Source organism: Falco biarmicus, chromosome 10 (assembly GCF_023638135.1).
Source record: "Falco biarmicus isolate bFalBia1 chromosome 10, bFalBia1.pri, whole genome shotgun sequence".
Taxonomy (NCBI): Eukaryota; Metazoa; Chordata; class Aves; order Falconiformes; family Falconidae; genus Falco; species Falco biarmicus.
Window position 1 is genome coordinate 3795223 of NC_079297.1, and position 23573 is coordinate 3818795.

Here is a 23573-nt window from a genome sequence, read left to right on the forward strand (position 1 = left end):
ATAGGTTCTTGCTTTCATCCCTTTCCTCTCGCTGTACCGTGAATGGGAAAGGACAAAAAGAAAAGCTTGGTGCCTCTGCAGGGATGCTGTGTGCTGGCTCTCGCCGTGACACACAGGCATCGGCATTGCTGCCACACATCATTTTCCCCCGGCTAAGTCAGCTGGTGGCTTTAAACTCTTCAACGTTTTCAAAAGACCGATGAGGTAAATCCTCCAGGCCCCGAGCAAGGCTCTCACTGGACCCCACAGGAGTTTTGCCTGCATACTGCAGGATTATTATAGCCAAAATGTTTCTGTGGATTCAAATCAAGCCCTTTCATACACAGCCTGTAGCTGCAAGTTTTGTTAGCGCGTGGCCCTGGTAAAGCCTTCCTGATTTTACCCCATTTTAATGTAATTGGTATTTCTGTCCCTGTAACCCAGACAACTCCTTTTCTATGCCATTTCACACCAGCACTGAGGATTTACTTTTTTCTCACAAAAGGGAAAAATCAGTTTCTCCCCCCTGTGCCCCAAATGCTCCTTCTCTACCTGAACAAGTCCCACTGCTCTCAAGGAGCTGAGACAGATCCAGGAACCCCAAAGCTGAGCTGGGAACAGACCAGTGACCTGAGTCCCGCTGCATCCCATCCCATCTGCCCTGCTCCCAACAGGCTGGGAAGCACCTCCGGAAAATCAGGAGAGACTTTTGTATGCACCATCCACAGGTTAAACTGCTGCCCAGCAGAGCCTGGCCATGGCGCTGGAGGCACGGGGCAGCCCACGATGGGGCTGGGAGCCTGGGGAGACCCCAGGAGCTGCGGCGCTGGGTGAAGCACCCCGTCCCCCGAGGCTCGGGGGCAGCACGGTGACAAGCCAGCCCTGTCTGGGAGGACAGGGCAGAGGACAGGGGCTCGCCACAGTCAGCAGTCACACGCTGCCACAGCTGCCGTGGGTTTTGCAGCCAGCAGAATTAAGTCTGTCCATGCGGCTTAGTGCCCTGAGCAGCTCAGCGGCTTCACCAGCTCTTTGTGCCGGGCAAGAGGTGAGGGCTGGGGAGATTACTGCCCAGCAAGAGATGCTGAAGCAGCGTCTGGAGGAAGGAATTTCTTGGTGGTGGCATCTTTCAGGTCATCAGCATTCACGACACCTTCTCTTCATGAAGTCCTGAGAGATGCCATCACCCAGCAAAGAGGGGAAGTGTGGAAGTTTCTTTAAAAAATTGCCACCTCCTTCAAATCCCTGCTTTCTCTGTGTATGACTGCCAGGTGATACTTCAGAGAGGTTTCAGCGGGCGCACTCTGTCTCCTACGGATCACCACAGCGGAAAATTGAGCCTGAAAGGAGGAAAATAAATTTCTTTGCTGGGACAGTGCTGTGCTGCACCAAGCTCCATGAATGAGCTTTGTCCTGAAGTTCTGAGCCCGGCAGGGGATCACGCTGCAGCCTGCCAGCGCTACCCAGCTCCCCTTCCCGGGGCAACGGGGAAGTGGCTTCTGTCAATAGAGCCAGCACAGCCCCAGAGCAAACAGAAAGGAAGAGGAGTGAGGCTGCAAACCCCAGGTAAATATCTAAATCAATAGCACAGCAGCTCAATAGCGTTTCCCTACAAATCCAGCAAGCCACGCTTACAAATGCCTCCAATTTAAAGGCGGATTTCTCATCAGCTCAGCAAACCAGCACTCCTGAAGGTACAGGTTTGTCCTGAATGGCCTGTGCCTGCTCGGGTTGGGAGAGAAATAGCAGCCGTGGCCACAGAGATGGTCTCAGCAGTCCCCAAAGCTACCGAAGTACAAAACTGGAGGCAATCCTAATGTTCCTGCCCATCTGTACTTCGGTGCTTGGCCCTCGCTTCTGCCCACATTGCACAGGGCCATCTGGAGACTGCCTGTGTTAGCTCTAGAGAAGGAAAAAAAAGAACTAAAAAAAAAAAAAAAAAAAGACTATCCATAAAGGAAATAGCGGTTTGGCTAGTTAGTAGTTTCAGCCAGGCTGCTGCTCAGCAGGGCACATTAGCCCAGACCCACGGGGCTGCGCAGCATCCAGTCCCCACGCTTGGTCTGCAGCGGGGTGAGGTACCACCCAGCATCGCGCCGAGCAGCACAGCGCGTCCCAGGGAGCCAGGGTCTGGCACACAGACCCCTTGTGTCTGCGGCAAGGGGAGTCAGGGCCAGTCCCCGGTGCCCTCCTGGGGCAGCCGGCATGCCATCCCTCCCCTCCCACTGACCGTGCCTCCTCACCAGGTCTTCCCAGCTTGTGGCAACCAGATTCAGCTTCTTGGTTCAGTTTAGTTTCAGCCCTTCTGTGGCTAGTGGTAAGAAATACAATGCTCTCCTTCCACCTGTTAAAAAAAAACCAACATAAAAATCAAACTCCAGCTATCACTTAGATTTTTATATTCCCCCACATTTCCGAGATGATGAAATACAGCCACCGCACGCCAATCCCCATGGAGTGGGTGCCATGCTGGATGCAGCATCATCCCTTTGCCCATGAGGAGCATTTGCTTCCACTGTCCAGGGAGCCATGGCTGTGAATGAAAGCTCCTTGAACTTAACAACGTGTTTCAGCCTTACATGTATTACTGCTATGCTTTTACAGTGAAGAGATGCTACAAAAACAAAAGTGCTGCGTGCTCCAGGGCCCTGCCTCTGTGCCTGAGATCCCACCCCCTGGTTTCCACCCATGTCCCACAGGACATACCTGCAGTCTCCTTCCCACTACCTACGTTTGCACTGAAGAGCCTCCCAGAAAGACACACGGGATTTGATGTCGTATAGTTGGAAAAAATTATTTGAAAAATTGGAAATAAGCAACAACAGGTGCCGCAAAGGGCTGCAGAACCCGGTGTGCTCCAGAGGCTGTGTGCATGGTCACCAGACCACCGAGTCCCTCCTCGGTGGGCAACTTTGCACCCAAGAGATGAGCTATGACCACCAAAACAGTTGAGGACATAACATCTAGAAAGCTTGAAGTTTACTGGCTGTAAAATGACTCCACACTTGTCTAAAGAATCTATGCACAGCTTTGCTTTCCCTCAGTAGGATGGGAAATCTGCGGTTAATGACCCCCTGCAGCAGAAGGTCCTTCTGTTGATCTGTCCTAAAACTGCCCATTTGCTCACTCAGTTTGCACATGTGCCCACTGGAAGGGACCAACAAGAACAACCGGGGAGCCCCACCGGGTGCTGGCTCCTTCCTGGCAGGCGGATGGGAGGGGAACACATGCTAATTATTTGCTACATCTGCAAATGCACCTCAGGGCCATGAGGTCAGGGACCCCACACACGAAGCAGCACAGTCCCACCCCGAGGAGCTGGCTGGTGCACTGTCAGCGACCATCTCTGCTGAACAGAATTCATTTTTTATTTGGTTTTATTAATCTTCACATGTTTAGACACAAGGGCTACGATTTATAGCTCACACACAGGAAAACATGAAATTTTTTCCACATCTCCCTGTTTAAGATATTTGCAATCATGATGTGCAATCTATCCCATTATTAAATGCTGGTCCCAAACCCACCGATACAGAGGAAGCAATTCCCTAGAATGTGGGAGAGCCCAGCTAACCTTCCACTTCAGCATCCAACACACCACCCTCAGCCTGTCTGCAACACCTCTGTGCATCACCCTGCTCAGCTGTCTCACCACCCTGGGACATAATCTTATTCATGATCTTGTTCCTGGTGCAGGAAGCCATCACATCTGATTTATTGCATTCAATAAGGAGAAGGAATTTAAAACAGAAGGTCTGTCCAGATCTAAGTTTTGAAATTATTCTGTGCCTCTACCTTTGCCCCTACCATCCCAAAAGCCTGTAACTTGTTTCGAGTGGAAGAGGTGATTCGGGGCAGTTTGCAGCTATCCCTGGGGTGCAGCAGAAGCCAAGAAGCTAAGCCAAAATGCACCTTAACGATGCAGCCTCATGCAGACTTTTCAAACACCTGCATCTTAATTACTCCAGAGAACAAATTTCTGACACTGGAAATGCAGCTGCACTAGCTGCGGTGCCTGTCCTGCCTTCCTAGCTCATTTTGCCACTGCTTCCTTCAAAGCAAGCCGTAAAGCCAAAACCATTTCCTTTAATGCACTTGATAGAGGTTTGATGTGAGTGGTGGGCTCTCATCAGCTGCTTCTTCAAAAAAGGATGTAGATAAAAAGATGAGAGAAAAAGGAAGCTCTGTGTACATAAGTATTGCTCCAAGACGCTCCGCGCTTGCCCCATCAGCACAGCCCTGGCGCTCACCCACCGCGGCTCCAGCTCACGCTCCAGGCAGGGGGAGCCTGTCTGGGTGGCCTTTCCCATGGGACAGGGCTCCTCCGCCACAGCTGCCTGGGACATCAAAAGTAGAGCCAGGATGAGGATAGGGCCAGCAGGACAGGTCCCCAAGCACCTCTCCACTGCAGCTTGCCGCAGTAATACAGCAGAGCTATGGGGGCGGGGGGGGGGGGGGGGGGGGGGGGAAGGTTGGGCACCACGGGCCCACCCCAAGCAGCTTGGGCATTTCCACAGCCCCTCAGCACCCTGCTCGCCCGGACCATGACAGCACAGCTGGCAGAGCGGGGACCCCCAGTCCCTGATCCCCTCCACCTTCCCCCACAGCCTCGCAGGATTTCATTTGCAGTTTACCCCCACTTCCCTCGCGGTCTAAAGGTTCAGCCGAGGTGGCAGGAGCAGTGCAGGCAGCTGGGCGTTGGAAGGGGGCTCTTTCCTCCCTCTCCTGCCACGGAGCCAAGCGAGCAGGGCCAGACAGCACGAGGAGACAGGGCAGGGCACCATCCCTGCTCCAAAGTCTCGCTGCAAGGGCTGAAGCATCCTCTCACGCCTCCCTGCGCGCCCAGGGCTGGTGTCCCCACCTCCCCACCATGCACACCATGTGCACCAGGCAGGATTTCGAGCGTGCACACAGCAAATTCATCCTCACCGTGGCTTTCGAGCAACACCCTGGGCTGTGCGCATGCCACCTGAGCCCAGCAAAGGCTACAGAAAAAGGGGCTGCTTGTTTTCTCCAGCCTGTCTGAGCATTACCCAGCCACCAGGGAGCTGCCATCTACCCACTCACACTTGTGGGTACCCACCTGCTGCAAAGAGAGCATCAGCCAGGGCCAGGTACACGTCTCTCCTTCCTAGGAGCAAAACAGGGGAGGGAGAGGAACAAGTAGGAGAGGAAAGATCAGGGTGAGAAGATATGAGAGTTGACAGCACTCTCATCTACGACCACAGATGTTAGCCTCAGTGCTCATTAAAGGCCTGGGTCTTCAAGTCCTGCAAATTAGAATTGGTTAAAAAAAAAAAAAACAAACAAAAAAAAACCAAACCAATTTCTAATGGAATGGTATCTTGTAGAACAAAGAAACAGCAGTTCTGTCAAAAAGAAAAGAAAAAAAATATCTGTTTTGAGTTGAAAATCTTCTGCTATTTTAAGTGAAACAGAGAGGTAAATACATTTCATTTGGGTTTTATCACTACAACTCATTCTGACATTTACATTGTATTAAAGTTTTAATATTAATACTGTGCTGCTATATAATATTTAATACAAAAATTAAATATATATATTTAAGTTAATATTTCATATGCTAAAAATCCAAATGGCAAAATCCCTTTGCTCCATCAAAGATAAAAGCACCCAGCACTAATTAAAACCTCTCTGATGCTACTGAGGCTCAGGACCAAAAGCAGCACCAAATAAATCCCCTGGAAACAAGTCGCAATGATGCCAGTAATGTTTGCAAGAACAACTCAGGGGCTCCTCACTGACCTTTATGATGTGGGGACTGAGTAGAAAATGACCCTGTGTTGTAGTTTAACCCCAGCTGCCGACTGAGCCTCTAAAGCTCCCCCCTGGCAGGGTGGGATGGGGGAGAGGGTGGGAAGGGTGGAAGTGAGACAGCTGACGGGCTGAGCTAAAGGCAGTTTAACAGCTGCAGCAAAAGCCGCACAGGCAAGCGGGGCACAGCAAGGCGTTCATTCCCCGCTCCCACCGCAGCCCGGGGCTCAGCCACCCCCGGGACAGCCGGGCTCCATCGTAACGGGGGCCGGGGGGCCAACGGCATCACTCCGAGCGTCCCCCCCTTCCTCCGCCTTCCCCCAGTCTACGTGCTGAGCGTGATGCCACACGGTCTGGGATGTCCCTGGGCTCAGTGGGGGTCAGCTGTCCCGGCCGTGCCCCCTCCCAGCTCCTTGTGCCCCCAGCCTGCTGGCTGTGGGGTGGGCGAGGAGCAGCAAAGCCCTTGGCCCTGTGCGAGCGCTGCCGAGTGGTAGCGAAACACCCCTGGGTCATCAAGGGGGGTTTCAGCACAAATCCAGAACGCAGCCCATCCCGGCTACTAGGAAGAAAATTCACCCTGTCCCAGCACACCCTTCTCGCTTTTCACACTTTAGTGCATCACACACCATGAAAGCAGAGAAGGAACAGTGCTGCAATGAAGATGTGGAGAAGCAGGATGAGGAGGGATGGTAGATGTTATTTTGCAGGAAAAGCATTAGCATGTCTCCTCCAGCCATTGCTCAGCAGCTCTGGGCTATTCATGCAGAGGGTCAGGGCCCCAGAGAAGGGAGTGCTGCCTTGGGGCAGCGGGTTTGGACCAGACACCACCACTGTCCCCATTGTCTCCCCCAAGCCATCACTGAGACGTATTTCTTAACCATACCCATTAATAAGGTGAGCAGCCATGGAGCCCACACAAGAAATCAAGAGGGGAACGGGGCAGTCCCACAGTAAATACATTGCTGGGCCCCAGGCCAGCCGGTCCGCCCCATGCACCATCGTGGCCAGCAGAAAGGGAGGCTGGTGCTCAGAGTGGGGGTCTCAAACACCCAAACCACAGACCCCAAGCCAAGCCATGCACGGATCTTTGGGTCTTAGAAGACAGGTGAGCACCCACATTTCCTTGTAATCCACAGCTTGTTCGATACTCAAACACCTTGGGGCCATCCAGGACTTACCCACCATGTATACAACTGTCCCACCCATGGCACAGCCCTTGGTCCTATCCAGGTCCAAAGAGTTCGGTAGTTACAGCCCACTGACACATTTCAAAGTCAGAGAAAACTGAGGGGGATGCAGGGTACCCTTTTATTGCCCCAATTTCTCAAGCCCCTGATCCAGTCGGCAACATTCCCCAAGTCATAGAACTATTCAGGTTAGAAAAGACCCTTGAGATCATCAAGTCCCACCATTAACCCAGCACTGCCAAGCCCACCCCTGACCCATGTCCCCAGGCACCACATCTGCACATTTTTTAAACACCTCCAGGGATGGTGACCCACCACCTCCCTGGGCAGCCTGTTCCAGTGCTTGACCACCCTTTCAATGAAAAATTTTGTCCTCATATCCGACCTAAACCTCCTCTGGAGCAACTTGAGGCTGTTTCCTCTTGTCCTGTTACTTGTTATCTGGGGGAAGAGACCAACCCCCCAAACTTGTCCCCACCAGTAAGCATCACCTCACAACCTCTCCTGAAGCCCCCAGCCTCTGGTCTCCACCAGCCTGGAGACCACCCTAGCTTCCTTCACGCTGAAGCATCAATTTGGGGTAACTTGCCACGTGCAGGCAGGGCCACGAGCACCCTGCCCATGGCTGGCCAGGGGCTTGGTCCCACCAGTGAGGAACTGCAGATGCACGGAGCTGCTCCACAGGTTCCCCTTCTTTCCCTCCAGCTCTGGTTCCCCAACTGCCTTTGCATAATTGGAGACCAGATTTCAACTGCCTGTGTTTTACCAGGCCTAATCTTCAAACTGAATATATTTAATAGGGCCTGATCTTCATAATGGCTCTGTCTGAGGCTCTGGATTTCAAAGCAGCTTCACTTAACAGGACTTTGTCTGGAAGCTGCAACCACATAATAGGGCCTGGTTTTAAACCAGGAGTGTTTAATAGGATCTGATGTTTTAAGTGCACGTATCTAATTGGACCTAATCTTTACAATCCTCTTTTCCTTCCCCCTTTTCTGGCATTTCTTCTCCTTTGCTGCTCTCCCTCCCTCCAGCACTAAGACCCCCATCCCTGCCGTGGCAGACCCCTGCCTCCGCCAGCAGCCCTGCCAGGGCCACGAGCTGCTCTCACAGGGACCATCCCAAAGCCTTTGAAAACCCTCCAGGGTCTCCCAGGGCAGCTCCTAATTCCCACTGCACCTCCTCTGCTCTCACCAGCTCCTCCTCAGGAGCTCACCCAGAGCCGACCGGTCCCAGGGATACAGGCACAAGCCCATCATTAAAGGCTTGTTTTAATGGGAATACAAAAAGCAGCAAAAACACCCAACACCTGATTTGGTGAATGGAAAACATGTGGGTTTTTTCCATTCCATTCTGCAAGAATCACCAGCCTTGGACTACTTTCTTTCAGTATTGCCTTCCCCACTGCCATGAGTAAGTTGCGCTCTTTGGAAGGAAAGCCCTCTCCCAGGAGTAGCCAAAGATGTTCCATTTTAGAGAACTGTAACTAATTGGCTGAAGCAACAATTTCTTTTGCCCCATCAGTTGTGAAATGGGACTATTTTTTTCCCCAAAAAAGTTCAGGCACGAGGAACGAGCATCTCGGAATTCCAAGCAAAGAAGCCATAAATAGACACACACAGGGTTTCTGCAGCAGCTCTGAACAGTCCCATGCCCATCTACATCCAAGTCTTAATGTGCCCACCCCTCTAAGGGCAGCAAACCGCTCACGCTGCCGGACACCGCACCTGCCAGGACCTGAAGTCATGCAAGTTGCCCCGTACCCATCCATGCAGTTTCCATCATACACAAATATTTCAAAGCACTCTCCTTCCATGTGCTTAGAGTCCAAGCCCTCAAAATAACAAACCACGGGGCCACACTGTGATTTCTTCACACTGACAGGTGGGATGGGCTGTGCTCTTGGTGGGTACAAATCGAAGGGTCACAGGCACGGTGCCCTCACATCGCCTTTGTGCTGCTGGCATCCAATTCCAAAATACCTCTGGGGTTACAAAAGCTTCAGCAGTCAATTTTAATACCTGTGTTGATCGTGCCTTAAAGTTGTACTGTCTGCAGGGCAAGAATTTTTTTTAAGTATATCTCACATCTAAGGAATGACAATGTAATCAAGCCATAAAGTTTGCTGTCCCCAGAGCTCTCAGCCAGCTGTGGATCACAGCTGGAGAACAAGGAACAAAGTTTGATGGGTTTTGCCCCCTGCCCAGCCTGATCTCTGCCACTAACACGCCTGGACCCACGCCTCAGTTTCCCCTGCAGTGCTGGGAGGGGACAAGAACAGGAGGAATTCTTGCCCTTCTTCACAGCCCGTTGCTGCAGGACGTTTCAGCAATGCTCCTCAGAGCCACCTACCCGCAATGCAAAAGAAACAAAGAAAAATATTCTTGACCCCAGCTTACCAAGAGAAATTAAAGCAGAGATGAACCAGGAGGTTCGAAGGGCAAGGAAGGATGGAGCGCGCAGCAGAACCGACATGGGGCAGCTCTCCTCCAGCACCTGCACAGCCTCAGCGTGAGGACATCTCACATCTACAGTCTTTCAGATGACCAACAAACCCTTCCCTAGAAGCATGCATTTCTCCTACCTCCCGCTGCCAGCCCCAGCACCTCCCTGGATGGGGCAGCCCAGCTCGAGCCACACCACAGGGTTAGGCACCCGCATCTGCCCCGTGCTCGCATCTCCGCCGTCGTTCACCACCCGCTGGCTACTCCTGCGGAATTAATTTGCCACGTTTGATTTGCAGTTGCATCAGGCTCTGGCACTGCCCTAAAATTTATGCTCTATACAAGCCTTACTGACAGACAGCAGGGTTGGGAGGTTAGGGAAGCAATATTTCCAGAATTTGCATAAAACAAGGGCATTTCATAATTTAGCTGATGTAGATTTGGATAAGATGAAATTGTTGGCCATTTTATAATTAGATGGCTAATCATAAAATAACCTTTGCGAGTCATCAAAAACCATTATTATACAAATGAATTCCTGCTTGGTACTAAACTTACTTTACCCTTGTCCTTGAGGATCAGAGACAGTAAAAAAAAGACCTTTTTGGTAGAATTCATTCTGCAGCCAGCCCCACGTTGTTACTATGTTTTATGGATCACAAATGCTTAATCAATAATGCAGTGCTTTCGGGAATGATGTTCTTTCTTATGTCTTTCTGTGGCTGGAATTGTTTGGCTGGCTGCTCACAAATCTTTTGACGTGGATTCATCGTTTTGGAGATACCCTTCTCTGCATCTCAGGGCAGATTCATCAGCTGAGTGAGAAGAGGTGGGAAAGTTTATTGGGGTAAAAAGAGACGTCCTGGCAAGAGCAAGAATCATTGCTCTGGGTTCACTGGTCGACTTGTCAGGTTAATGAATGGCCCTAGGAAACCATTAAGTATGCAGCAGCTGGAAGATCCCTTCCTCAGCAAATAAAAACAAAGCCAAAGAGCCTCTTCCCACATGCCATGCTGCTTTTTGCAGGAAGCCAGGCTAGGAAAGGCAATTGATGCAAAGGGACCCCCTCTGAGCTGGGGACCCCTGGGCATGCCTCGCTCCCTGCCCAGCCCATCAGGAATGCTGCTTTCCCTGCAGCAGATATCCCTGCCTGCCCCAGCAGAGACCCCATGCCAGTGCCTGGATGAGAAAATGATGTTTTCCAGAAATTCAAGTTTGCCTCCCCCCAGGGTTTTCCCCGAGCTCGATTTTCTGCCCCATTACAGAGGGCTGGTGTGTTGCTCCATAGCTAGAGCTGAAGAACAGGGGTCCAGGCTCCCACACACCTCATGTCCCCTCATACCATAGTATTTCTCCACCTCCTACAGCTGACGTGATAACGACTCCATTAAGCAGCTGACAAAAAAACCCTGTGCCAGCACTGGGGGCTTTCCTCAGCTCCAGGCCAGCCCTGGCCCAAAAGTCCCACTGAGCTCCAGCAGCACCCTGGGCTCCTGCTGCCACGCTCAGCCCTGCACCAGCATCTTCTGCCACTCAGACTTTGCTGCAGGATCAAAGCTTGGGGGAATGTGGCACTTTGCTCAGGCACAACTGCTTGGGCGGTGGGAGAAAGATCAGTGGAAAATGCTGGATGTTTATGCATCTGGAGGCAAAGCAACTGCTGTGGCTTGCAGGGCACCCCCTGCCCAGCACAGGTGGTAAGAAACTTCCTTGGGAACAGTCTCTGTAAAACAGAGAGCCACCTAACTCCTGTCTGCTCTGTTTAATTTTCCATGCTCATTAAGGGTGAACTACAATAGAAAATTCCTCTTATAATTTGTGTGCCAGTCTGTTTAACAGGTGTACTGACCATGTTTGACTTTGCCACCTGAGTAAATGTTGAATCTGCTCAGACCTCATGGACAGACAAGAACGAGAGAAGAGTGAATTGGGGTCTGGCTCATTACACAGATCATCGAAGACTACATCTTTCCTCCAACGATCTCAAAGCACTTTGGCAAACAGTGATTAAATCGAAGCCCCCCAGACCTCCGGCATGCAGACGGGGGCAAGCAAACAGCCAGCTTGGTACCGCAGGAGGGGCATCGCCAAGGAGCATGAGAGGCTGAGCCCCCCGGCCACCCCCTGCCACCACCAGCTCACAGCCCGGCCACTGCCCCCCGAGCCAGTCACCCCTCTCCTCCCTCCCCAGGCACCACAACCAGCACCTTTAGACACCGTTTCAGTAGGATGCGAACCAAGACCTTACCCCTACTCTGCCACAAGGGCTGCGGCTGCTGGGAAGAAGCCAGGTAGGAGCCCAGGGCTTCCTCCGGGGCTGCACAAGGAGCACCAGGTCGGGGAGCCAGCAGCAGCAGGGCAGCCCCGTGGGCTTCCACATGTGCCACGCAGAGTTGCTGTAGAGCATTAACTGCCTCTCATCAACTATGCAAACAGTGCATTTCAAGGTCCATTGCACAAGCACCTTCTCAGAGCAGTATACTTATATTTTAATTAGCAGCTTATGTGCTGATTACCCTATTGGTATCCAGCACACCATGCAACGTGGCTGGCTCGCTCCCAGCAGGCAGGCAGGCTGCCCGTGCTCACTGCACCCCTCGCCATGCATCGCCTGCTGCTCTGGGGTCTTCCCTGAAGGTGCAGGTAAGCTGTGGTACAAGACAGGCAGCCAGTCTTTGCTGGGGATGCAGGAAGGAGCTTTCTCAGAGAGGTCGAGCTGGCTGAGCTCCTGTCTGAAGGATTATCCTTATGCTGCTGAGGTTAACAGTATTCACAGGAAAAGAAAGAAGCAGCTGGGAAGGATAGGGGGAAAGGAAAAGGTGATGACAGTGACCAGGAGATGAAGGGGGTAGGAAAGGCTTCATGACACAGCTACACAGAGGGAAGCGGGATGTCACCATCTTTCTGTTATGACAAGTGGCTTCAATTGCAGCAATGTGAGGAGACTCCTTGACCTCCACCCACAGCCCACCAACGGAGCAGTGGCTTGCATTGCATTAGCCGTGTCAGCTCAGGCAGCAGGATGAGAGCAATTACCCATGCCCAACGTAGGTTGGCAAAACTTTGCAGTGTTGGGAAATGATCAGGTAAGCCAGGCTGGAGGTGTCTCATCCAATCTCCTGTTCATCGCAGCATTAGCACTGGCGTCAGACCAGGTCAGGCTGGTGTAAGCATCAGACAGGTTAGGAAGGCGCTGTGCCAGCCACAAGGTGTTCTACCCTTACACAAACACCATCTGCAGAGCCCAGCACTTACAGCAAGCATCTTGCTGTGTGCTACGAGACAGGAGGAAGACATGTACACCCTGGTTCAGTAATTAGATGCAGACTCCCAGCCAACTCATCCAGATGATTTGTCCCCACATCCAACCACCTTCAGAAAGGACAACACATTTAAAGCCAGTCCTGCTCCATCAGTTGCCTGCAAGGAGGCCACCTGAGACCAAGGGGCTCTCCAGGCCTGACTCTGCAGGTCCTTCTCTCGGCCTCTGCCATGGCAGATACTCCAGCTGTCTTCTCCATGGCTGCTACAGGGCTGGGACCCTGGGCTGAAAAGCAAACTGAGGGGTGCTACTATTATTTGGAACTGTATGGTCTTACCCTAAGTTTGTAGGGAATGCAAGGCTTTGAGAACCTTCCCTTCCTCCAGCCCTGCAGTGAGGTCACTGCAAAACAGCCTTCAGGTACAACCTTGACAGCAGCAAGAGCCCAAGGTGGGCCAGTGCCCACGAGGGTATCACAGCTGCCTCTGCAAAACAGGACATCATGGGTTTCCTGTACCACAGCTCACACATGGGATTCCACTGACCTCCGAGCCTCAGCAGCCCTCTGTGGATCTGCTGGGACGTGAGGTGTCACCAGCACCTCAGCTGCCAATTCATTCCTGAAACACATCAAGGAAGCAATTCATAAAATAATGTGAACTTCAGGGGGCTGGGCCATCTCACCCAAAAGCTATCATTTACCCGATGAAACAAAAGTCTTTTTTTTTTTTTTTTTTTTTTTCATCCTAAATAAGAGGGATTTAATAAGTTGGGGCAGGTAGAGGAAAAGAATTAAGTCTGTAGCCTCTTTTAAAAAACAAAACAACTTTAAGATGTGGGCCATATATCATTTATCGCAACTTACTGCCTACGGCTGCGCATTGCAGCTCAGACATGCACGTGATCCTCCTCGAAACCTGGTGCTAATCCTAAAAGCCTAAAAACAGTTGACCCATCATTATTAATTAGCTTGCTGTTACCAAAATACACAGGATAGATGATGATGTTATTAATTTCTGTGCAACCTGCCGTGATGCCTTCTCAGGCGGGGGAGCCTGACAGAAAGACTACCGAAGGATTTCCCTCCCACGGTCCACCAGCACCTCGGGAATCAGCTGCTCGCCCGGAGCAGGATTTCAGCTTGGCTACAGTCTCATCCACAGCGCGGGATAGTGTGTCACCACAGCAAGTGTGTAATAAACATAATTATAGAAGAAACTTATGATTATTCAGAAGTGTGTGTGGGCAGAAGCAAGCACTAAGTGATGTAAAAGCATTTCAGTAAGCACAGCCGCTCTTTCAAAATTTCCCAGTTCCATATTTTATCAGCAGAACAGGGGAAGACATCGGCGGAAGATCTAACAGACCTCCCCCTTTAACCTCGATGCTGCCAGCAAAAGCTCAGGCTAAGCAGGGTTTACTCGCACCTCCTGATGGCACTCAACTGCTTAACCCAGGTTTGCTTCCAGAAACTGGGTTACTTCTTTCTGAGAAAAAGATGCACTGATCCCTTTCCACTTTGCTTTGCCTCTCCCACCACCCAAGAGCGAATTGCCGATGGAGAGCAGGACAAGCAGCCCGCAGATGTCCTAGTAAAGCTCCTCAGGGAGGGTCTCCTGCCTGTAGGAACACCAGGCTCTGTCACACAGCCCCAGTCCTCGCTGGAGCCCACCCAGGCACACTGGACCACTTTTTGGCCCGTGGCCTAAGGCTGCCTGTGAGCCCAGGCAGGCTAATGTTGTGTTTGATTCACATTATTTATGGCTTGGGTGATACGAAGCATTACCAGACATATCCTCTGCGACATCAAGAGCTGATGTGCAACGCCTGGGGCGTGTTTCCTAACAGAGCTATTACGGATTTAAATGATAGCATTTTCCAAGCACTTGCACCAAGACGCTTTCAAAAGCCCCATGTGCTAAGCCTTAGCTGAATAGCTGAACGATCTCTTGCAGAGATGGGGACAGAGAAAGGAGGAATTTAGTTGATTCCTTATCAGCAACACCCAAAATGGCTTTTTTTTTTTTTTTTTTTTTTTTTTTTTCAGGAGGAGGACTTATCTTTAGAAACAGCAGCTTTGCTTTCCTTGCTTTTGCTGGCTAATGCAGAGTTGCAGCTCTTTGTCCTTATGGAGTTATTCTGCTGTGTTCTCACCAGATTCCCACCCTGACCTGGCTCCTGGTCATCTCCGTCTCCCAAAGTCATTCTGATGCCCTGGCACCACCCTTGTTCCAGGGATGTGGCCCCAGGGGCAGGAAGAGAAAGCAGCCAGCCCAGAGCCAGATAGATGGGCACCACTAAAACTCTCAACTAGAGTCTTAAGTAAAATAAGGGAGAGAGATGGTGAAAGTTTTGTATCACATCCTGGCTTGTTCCTGATAAAAGGAGACTCAGCAGGTCTCCAGCCAGCCACAGAATACTCCAAAACACCCACAACAGACATAGTACGGCTTTTTATCAAGCAGAAAGAGTTCTTCTTCCTTCACTTCATCTTAAAAGATACCTCTCGATGTCACTTACTCAGAAAAAGCAACAGAAGGAATAACACAAACATTTTATGCTTAAGCATGCTTTTTCTAACACAAATACGGTGCACGAATCCCTGCCTGACACAAAACTAGGGCAAATTTCTCAGTGATGATTGGCACAGAGCACCCAGAGAGCATCTCCTGGGCCATTGACATTTGCAGCCCAACATCTCAAGGCAAACCAAAACCAGCACGTGGGGAGCCAGCTAGCCTGCCGCCCTGGCACAAGCCACCCTCTCTCAGGTCACAGCCTCTGCTGGGGCAGGCCAAGAGCCAGCATCGCACCAGATCAGGCCTTTCTCCTTGGGATTTCACAGCCCTCCCTCCTGTCGCCTGTAGGTGGGGAGGAGGAGGACGGGGAAGATATAGGATCTCACTGCCTTTTCCTGTGCATCACACAAAATGAATCCAAGATGGATTGGTGACCTACTTCGTCTGAGAGGCAGTAAATAATATTAGTGCAGCTGATCATCTTTCAGACCCACCAGCCACGTGTAACAGATAAATCTACCTGGGCAAAGGAAGGTTTCCCACAGCACACCATGGCCAGAGCACAGCCCTGGTCTCAGAAAGCCCCGAAGAATGGACCGATCAGAGGCACGTGGCAGAGACACGCAAAGCTGGGGATGCTCAGCAGGTCCGGGGTTGACTGATGTGAGCCAGGAAAAGGGAGGGGGGGCCGAAGGCAGGCATCTGCCCCGCAGGCACAGAACCAGCTCACAGGGAAGCTCAGCCGATCTGGCATGTTGTCACAACTGCTGTGCTTGTACATAATGGCCTGACACTTAAATAAGGTTCGTCAACATAAAAGAGCTTTTGGCAGAGGATGTATGGTACCCACATGTAACATAGCTCACACTGTCTGGGTAACGCAGAGGAAGGCACCGACACAAAGCTGCTCGTGAGTTCACTGGGCCTCCAGAAAGGCTCTGTGGGATGCACTCACAGGGGTTTGAGAAAATCAGAGGTAGTCCCTAGAGAGATTGCCTTGGTGACTCCTCTCCGGACACACCACAGCATTACCAAATCACTGCACAGCCAAGAACCAGACATGACCAAGCTGGGTGGGCAAGACAGGGGGGCTCAAAAGTCATCCACAGATATGAAGCCTCTTCAGGGAGCTCATCCTGCTGCCACCAGCCAAAGCGGGGCCCTGCAAAGCCCAGCAGGTCCCAGCACAGTGCAGCACCCTTGGCCACAGCACCATCCCTGGTCTTCTACCTCCCGCAGCGAGGTGCCACCACCCTGGCTCGTACCAGCCCAAGCTGCTGCCCAGCACCACGTGCAGCTCCATTGCAGTGGCTGCCCCAAGCCCCACACCCCAGCACAGCAGCCGAAGGGCTGCTGAAGCCAACCAAAGCCTTTTCGGGTCAGATCAGCCCCTTGTCACCTGCATGATGCTGCTCCGTGACTGGAGCCACAGGGACTGGGCATCTCCCCCACCTACAGCCAGCAACTGCACTTTGAAGATCTGCCTGGGGTTATCCCAGCTCCCAGACCTGTGCTTAGGGAACGTCCTGATCTCCGGCTGCCTCTCCTGCCTATCTAGGGCAAACGCACAGGAGCTGCCGCTATCCTCCCACTCAGACGCATCATGTCTGCGCTGAACTGCAGGTCCTGACATTTTTTGCAGAGATGAGTGGATGTGCGTGCGTGGCAGAGGGAGACTGGTTTCCACAGCAGAATGAACATGATTCAGCCACTCTTTTACAGCGTGGGAGAGGCAGAGTGGGCATGGAGAGCCCCAGGCCTTCAGCAGACCAGCTGGGGCAGCCACTGAGCTCCAAGAACCAAGATCTCTGGGGCTGGAGGAGCTCCCTGCTGTGCAACAAGAGGTGCTGGGCTATAGGACTCTTTTGCCAAGCTGCAAGGCAAAATCCTTGTGCAAAAACGGGTGCGGGCCCTTGCCAAGCAACCTCACACCTTCCACAAAACCCTTTCTTTGGGTTAAGCTCAAGGCAAACACAGCTGGAGCAGCTTCTTAAATAGGGCCTCAGGGACAGGACCAAGGCTGAGGACCCCTCCTGAGCAGTCACTGCTGCTCCCGGTGCCAGAGGGGGGGTTGGGTGAAGAAGGGTGAGATAGGTGGGATCTGGCTGGGTTTGACCTGCAAAGTACTGGTCATACCAGCCTGGAGGAAAGTGCTTTGTAAGAGTATCATTGCTGTGATGGCACAAACAAGCCATAAATGCCAGCCCAGACACAGGACGAGGGCTGGAAGCAACCAGACCCAAGTCTTTGGCCAGTGGGTCCCCAGGTGGCATGAAGGGGGAGGCAAGCCAGAGCCCTGCCAGGTCTGCTCCCCAAATCACAACCGTTAAGAAGCCTCTGGGTGCTCAGACCCAAAAGCAAGCCAGATGCAGCCAGCTGACCCCTGAACACCAGCAACCCCAGGGCAAAACCCAACACAGAAACCCAACCAAGGTTGATGAGGTCTCCTATTCATGCAGAGCAGCAGCAATCATCATAGCCCTTCATTTTACACCAACACTGGAAGCACCAGGAGGCTGTGCTTGAAGGCAGAATGGGATTATGGCCCTTTCTCCCTCCTCCTCCTCACTTCACCTTCCCCAGGAGCTGGAGGTTTCTGCCAATGCCACTGCTTACATGTCAGCTTTGAAACAACCCCTGGCAGAGCTCGCCTGTCCAGTTTACACGGGGAGGAAGCAACAGAAACATGTTTCACAAAGAGCTGGCAGATTTTCTAACCTGCTGTATTTTCCTGCCCTCAGGCTGTGCTCCCATTTACCCACTGGTGAGATGGATACGGCAGCTCCTTCCCATGCAGCCGCCCAGCACGGTGGGATGAGCTTTCAGTTTCACGGACGGGTATTTATAAGATGTTCATGGTGGAGCCTGTGCTTCACCTACCTGTTTTATTTTTAACCTTCATTTCATAGAGCTCAGACAATTCTTTCAAGGTTCCCATGAATGATCTTTATCCCTTTTGCAGCTCATTCCAATTCTGTGAATAAAATCCCTGGGTGTCCCTAGAATAAGAGAGAAAGGATGACATTTGAAATGAAATAAGAAACTGAAAACAGAGCATATTTTCAAAGAAAACTCTCAGTTCTAACCTCAGCAAGCCATAAACAAGCATGTTTGGCATCTGTAGATCCAAAAACCCTTTGCAGGGAAAGGTAAAAAACCTAAACTAGATGACTAGGATCATATGCATTTCATAGGCAAAGGGACTGGGGTCCTAATGAGAAAAAGGGTTGAACTGCACATACATATACAGTGTGTCCCACAGGGCAGGGGAAAAACCTTGAGGTCAACTTGAGCACGTAACTTATGACATGAGCATCAGACCAGTGCCTACAAGCAGAGATCCTGAACTACCCTACCCTAAGGAGCCACTGAGCCCCATTTTTAGCTCTTCTGCAGGTGGGGAGGGACCACTTCCAGAGCAGGCTTTGGAGCATTTTTTTCTCTTCTTGATCCTCTCGTTCCTGCAGCAGGAAAGGTCGTTTCACCAGACCACCAAAAGTTCATCCACCCACCTGCATCCTCACCGTGCCTTCCCAGCTCTTCATCAGCATCCATCCCCCTCGGGCTTTGAAGTGCATCGTGATCAACCAGCCTCCCTCACCCCACGTTATCAAACCCATCAGGCTGCAAGGGTAGGATGACATTTGCCCTTATTGTTCAAGACAGGTCTGAAATTTGGGTCAGCTCCCTACTTGTCAAACAGGAGGGGACTTGCCCTCCCCTGGGTGATGCTGTGGCCAGCCCTTCCCTGCTGCCCACCCCCGGCTCCTGGAGGACGGAGCGGCTGGTCCTCCGGTCCCACGGCCGCGCTGCGGCGGGGCAACACTCCCCCTTAGCGGCAGGAGCCGAGAACAAGCCTTCAGACCAGGCAGCACTCTACATGCGGGATAAAATGATCTGGCTCAACACGGGTCCGGCGTGTAAACCCGGGCATCAATCCGGCTGCGTTTCCACCGCGCGGTACGTATCGCAGGATGCCGGGCATCGGGGCAGGGGGAAACATTTTCTTCCCTGGAGGGAAGGATGCTGTGCGCTGCCCCGGCGGCGGGCAGGGCTGGTTTTGCAGGAAGGATTCAAGCTGCAGCCCAGCAGCCCCAGCCCTGGGGTAAGGCTGGCTTTTCACACCTTCCCCCTGCCACGGCAGCCCAGCATCACCAAGCCGGGGGGAGCGTGGGGCGGGATGCGGCCCCAGGGCAGGGAGGTCTCTGCAGAGCCGCAGCTGCGGGGATTGTTAGGCAGAAATTAATCTGTAAAGAAAACTTAGCAACAGTTAGAGCAAGTATCGATTTTGTGTTTGTCTGCTTCTGCAGGGCCTGAGAAATGGCAGATTTAGACATTAACTGGGCTGGTTTGGCTTTATTCAAACCTCGATTTACACTAACCCTGGGAATAGATGAGTACATCTGTGGAATTCAATCTAAAATTATTATTAATTTTTTTTCCTCCTTATCTAGTCCTTTTGAGCAGATCTGACACCAGTTTTGGCACCTGTTGCCTGCTGCACAATTAGAGATAACGGGCTGTATTTTTACAGGGCTGCAGATTCTAATTTGATAGCGGAGTTTTTAGACCAGCAATCTCCCTGGATGGAGGCACTTGGCAGCACCATCCCTAGACACTTGCGCCAGCACCGCCGCTGTGACAGCTTTGCAAACACAGGATGGTAAAAACACAGTTTTATGCACCAGACTTTGCACTTGAGCTCTGGCTGCTGTAGCGAAGTGGAAAGCAGCGGGCAGGGAGCAGCTTTGCTCGCCTACAGCGTGATGGTGAACATCAGCACGAAGTGCTGGAGCATCTGCCCATCCAAAGCGAGACACTGCCCTGGGTCTTTGCCCAAAGCACTTCCAGGCAATGGGCTTTCCCTTCCCCAATGCACAGACTCCAGTGCTTTCAGCAGCTCAGGGCCCCTGGCCGACAAAAGAAAATTGCACCTTACAAAGCATTACGTAACAACAGTGATGCCAGGCATCCCTTCTCCTGGGCTGGCTACCTCACTCAAAGCTGAAGCTTTGGGTGAGATTTCCAAAACTGAACAAAAAAACCCCAGGGGAATTAGGAGTGCAATTCCTATTTGTTTAGTATTTTGAAAAGAAAAAGAAAATCCTAATGCATTTACGAATCAAAACCCCTATAAAGTATTAATTTTGCCTTTCACAAGCTATTAGGTCACGTATGATCCAGGTGATGGCTTTGACCACTGCCAGCTCTGCACGTACAAGCCAGACGCTGCCCGTGGCAAGGGGAGACGAGCCTGCGCTTCTCCCCCAGGCTTTCTGCTGAGTCTTCACAATGGGGGTTTTAACTCCCTGAAACCTCTAACATTTTCCAAATGGAAACATTCATTTCCTCACTCTGAACCCCTTGGTTTTCACAGCAAAATGTTTTCCCTGACCTTGTACCATATTTTAGTCTTTTATTCTTCTCTACTGGTGGAGACGAAGAATTGCAGTTTCCTCACTCCAGAAGCAGGGAAGGATTTTAAGTTTCTAAAGCACAATTAGTTTCCTGTCCAGCTGCAGCCAGCTCTTAACACAAGCTGTCTCCATCTCTTGCAAAATCCAGGAGCTACTCAGCTAATCCTTGGCATGTATCTACCAGGCTAAAATTGTCCTTTTAATTTCCTAAACCTCTAAACACACAGGTTAGAGTGTCAAAAGAAGCACATGGGAAATTTTACAAGGTTATTGCTTAGCAACTGCTCAATAAATACTATAAGCAAAGGCAAGAGAGGCAGCACTTTGCTGCTTTGAGTAATCCCCAAGGTCAAAGCACTTTTTGGCAAAACAGAAGCCCCAGACACCCACTCCGACCTCAGCACGCCCTCGCACCCATCACAGGGTCCAACACAGAATCTAAGGCAGCCTCCTCTCCTGCACCAAGCTGCAATAAAGCTCATCAAACTTCGAGGTGTAACCAACTCAAATTTAGCCACCAGTGGGATTTTTTTTTTTTTTTTTTTTTTTGTTACCCCAACACAGCACACCCACAGCCCCAGTGGATGCACAGCTCATGCGACCCCGCTGCCCTGTGCGGGAAGGCAGGGGAGTAGGGACGGAGCAGCACGCCTGCACACCAGGGAGCGGGGACAGCTCCTAAGCGGAGCTGAATGCTCCTGGTGCAGCCAACAGCCCTGCTGTAACGCGGGATCACACCGCTGCTCCGGAGGGCAAACCTGCCAGACACCCTCCATGCACGCTGCAGCCTTGCCGTGCTTCTGTGGCAACACCAGGCAGTGGCAGGTTACGCTACAGCTCAAACCTTCATAGCACTGCTAAGCAATTATTCACCGTTTCACACTGCAATTTATTTCACTCCATGCCATCACAGCACAGTGTACCGCACGTTAGCGAGGTCAGGGGGCCAGTCTGTGTTACGCCAGCAGTTGCACCCAGGTCAGCAGCTCCTGCCGCAGCTGCGGGACTTGGCAGTGCCACCCCGGCCAACCCAGCCGCAGCTGCAGAAAGCCTCGGCGCGGGAGCAGGCACAGCCCTCACTTTACCAGGGCTGGTACAAGGGTACTTCAATTTCCTTTTTCTTTTCTTTCCTTTAACTACAGGAAATACCCAAAATTGGAAAAACTACTTGATTTGCTGTTCGCATCCCTCCACGGCTGCACGCAGGGACCGCTCTCCCCGTGGGTGCCATGCCAAAAAGCCCTCTGCGAGCAACCTGCTGTTTGCACAGCGCTTTAGCAGATTTAGCTGTGAAAACAAGATAAAAAGGCTGTGAAATCCCTCCAACCAGCAGGAACAAGCCCAGCAGCCCAGAGCCCTTTGAGGGACACACAGCAGCTCCCACGCTGCTGGCCGGCCATAGAGCTGTGTGAGCTCAGCACTGCTTTATGTCACCCAGCCCCATCCTAAAAGAAGCTTGCCAATAAAAAACCCTAGCGTTCCTCTCTTTTTTTCCTCCTTACCCCAATATTTTTGCTCTCCCCAGCTTTTCCAAGGCCTGTCCCAACTGGAAGCAATATCCTGCTTGCAGTCAGGGCACCACCATGACCCAGGAGCTCCAGCTTTGCTCTTTCCCTCCCATCCCTGATATAAATCAATCTTTTTTGTGTGTGTGTGTGTGTGTCTGGGTTCAAACAAAGGGCCATCTGCTCTGTTGAGGAATGCAAAATACCAAAAGCAAATACAAAGTTTAAAATAAAGCAGCAACCCAGGGTTTCTGCAGCTTTCCAGCAAGCTGGGCCACAGAAAGGCATTCCTCTCCCACACGGCAGAGGCTCCTGGGACTCTTTCATCCTGCTCTTTCATTTAAAGCTAGATTAAATTTCCAGGTTTCTCTTTGTGCGTGAGGGTTGTGCAGCCTGAGAAGGCTGAGTTACTGCAGAGGCTTCTAAGGGACAACAGCCAGGGACATGGAGCCCCAGACTGAGAGGGGTCTCCAGCAAAACTCCTTCCTGGGGCCTCTAGTCCAGGGGCTCCACCGCCAGCCTGAAGCCCAACCTCTACGAGATTTTTATTGGAAATAAAGCAGAGCACCCGAATCAACAGAAAAATGAAGGAAGCAGGGCCTTTTCTCTCCACCTGCAGAGCACTGCCTATTCCCGAGCCCTGAGACAGGCAAACTGGGCTGAGCTGGTAACATCCACACCAGAAGGAACTTCATTTTCCAATTAAAAGCCAATTGCCTTTTTACTCATTAACTATGCTAGGCCTTGCTCATTTTCCTCGGTATTTTGCTGCCCCTCAATCTTTCTTAATAAGCACTGTGCCATGCAGGACACCCAGCCCTGCCTGGATTTACAGCATCAGAGCAGCAGTTAATGCTTCTCAGCCCCATAACCCTTTAACTTCGGGGCAGCCCCCAAACACAGGTGCCAGGCTCACGCACGGACCTACCCTCCGTCAGACCCTGCCTCCCTGGGCTCCAGCTCACCCAGCTCTGGGAAGGAAATGCAGGTCTCTGCTTGGGCTGTTTTAAAGGCACCTGGCGCGGGAATAGCCAAGCCCACTAAAGCCCGAGCGGAGAGGGATGGGTTTATGACAATTTCCCTTAAAATAACAACAGAATGGAAGCAGCTAAAGCCAGGCCTTCAGACAAGCGGGCCCAGCCATCTTTCCAAAGCAAACATTGCAGTACTGAGAAATAAAAATTATTTCATAGATTTGCTTTGGCCCTGAGCCTGTAGAAATGAAAAATGAGCTGGGTTTCTAAAACTCATAAAACTCCCTCATTTCCCAGGATCCAAGGTTTTATTAACAAATTTGTCAGTAAGGCTTTTTTGACTCTATTGCCAACGTTAAGTCACAACCTGAAATGAGATTTATACGGCCCTGTTCTGTTCTTCCACCCTGCAATGGGACTGGGGACAGTGACCCTGTTGAGAAGCATGGGAGTGAACAGAACCCTCTCCCCACATCTTTGCTGTGCAGCCACCCCCAGCCAGAGGCAGATCTGC

At 51.6% G+C, this 23573-nt stretch overlaps 1 long non-coding RNA gene across 1 annotated transcript; it reads right to left on the bottom strand.

Annotated features, from left to right (window-relative positions):
• Positions 1-2206: 2206 nt before the first annotated feature.
• On the bottom strand, positions 2207-12008 carry LOC130156398 (uncharacterized). Its single transcript, XR_008824414.1, has 3 exons — positions 11631-12008; positions 5060-5107; positions 2207-2320 (listed from the first exon to the last, which is right to left on the bottom strand). It is a non-coding gene; the product is annotated as an uncharacterized LOC130156398 (long non-coding RNA).
• Positions 12009-23573: the final 11565 nt, after the last annotated feature.